The following is a 1,721-nucleotide window of genomic DNA, read 5'->3' as shown; positions in this document are numbered from 1 at the left end:
TTTGTGTTTCCATACAAATTGTGAAATTTTTTGTTCTAGTTCTGTGAAAAATGCCATTGGTAGTTTGATAGGGATTGCATTGAAGCTGTAGATTGCTTTGGGTAGTATAGACATTTTCACAATGTTGAGTCTTCCAATCAAAGAACATGGTATAGCTCTCCATCTGATTGTATCATCTTTAATTTCTTTCATCAGTGTCATTGTTTTCTGCATACAGGTCTTTAGTCTCCTTAGGTAGGTTTATTTTTAGGTATTTTATTCTTTTTGTTGCAGTGGTAAATGTGGGTGTTTCCTTAATTTCTCTGTCAGATTTTTCATCATTAGTGTTTAGGAGTGCAGAGATTTCTGTGCATTAATTTTGTATGCTGCTACTTTGCCAAATTCACTGATTAACTCTAGTAGTTTTCTGGTAGCATCTTTAGGATTCTCTACATGTAGTATCATGTCATCTGCAAACAGTGACAGCTTTACTTCTTCTTTTCTGATTTGGATTCCTTTTATTTCTTTTTCTTCTCTGATTGCTGTGGCTAAAACTTCCAAAACTATTTTACTCTTCAATTTGTTGATATGGTGTATCACATTTATTGATTTGCATATATTGAAGAATCCTTGTATTCCTGGGATAAACTCCACTTGATCATGGTGTATGATCCTTTTAATGTGCTGTTGGATTCTGTTTGCTAGTATTTTGTTGAGGATTTTTGCATCTATGTTCATCAGTGATATTGGCCTGTAGTTTTCTTTCTTTGTGACGTCTTTGTCTGGTTTTGGTATCAGGGTGATGGTGGCCTCATAGAATGAGTTTGGGAGTGTTCCTCCCTCTGCTATCTTTTGGAAGAGTTTGAGAAGGATAGATGTTAACTCTTCTCTAAATGTTTGATAGAATTCGCCTGTGAAGCCATCTGGTCCTGGGCTTTTGTGTGTTGGAAGATTTTTAATCACAGTTTCAATTTCAGTGCTTGTGATTGGTCTGTTCATATTTTCTATTTCTTCCTGGTTCAGTCTCGGCAGCTTGTGCATTTCTAAGAATTTGTCCATTTCTTCCAGGTTGTCCATTTTATTGGCATACAGTTGCTTGTAGTAATCTCTAATAATCTTTTGTATTTCTGCAGTGTCAGTTGTTACATCTCCTTTTTCATTTCTAATTCTATTGATTTGAGTCTTCTCCCTTTTATTCTTGATGAGTCTGGCTAATGGTTTATCAATTTTATTTATCTTCTCAAAGAACCAGCTTTTAGTTTTATTGATCTTTGCTATTGTTTCCTTCATTTCTTTTTCATTTATTTCTGATCTGATCTTTATGATTTCTTTCCTTTTGTTAACTTTGGGGTTTTTTTGGTTCTTCTAATTGCTTTAAGTGTAAGGTTAGGTTGTTTATTTGAGATGTTTCTTGTTCCTTAAGGTAGAACTGTATTGCTATAAACTTCCCTCTTAGAACTGCTTTTGCTGCATCTGATAGGTTTTGGGTCATCATGTTTTCTTTGTCATTTGTTTCTAGGTAGTTTTTGATTTCCTCTTCGATTTCTTCAGTGATCTCTTGATTATTAAGTAGTGTATTGTTTAGCCTCCATGTGTTTGTATTTTTTACAGATTAGCATTTGGCTTTTGTATTGAGGTGCTCCAATGTTGAGTGCATAAATATTTACAATTGTTATATCTTCTTGGATTGATCCCTTGATCATTATGTAGTGTCCTTCTTTATCTCTTGTAATAGTCTTTAT

The sequence above is a fragment of the Physeter macrocephalus genome, chromosome 17 (assembly GCF_002837175.3).
Source record: "Physeter macrocephalus isolate SW-GA chromosome 17, ASM283717v5, whole genome shotgun sequence".
Lineage (NCBI taxonomy): Eukaryota > Metazoa > Chordata > Mammalia > Artiodactyla > Physeteridae > Physeter > Physeter macrocephalus.
Note: the sequence above shows the minus strand (reverse complement) of the source record.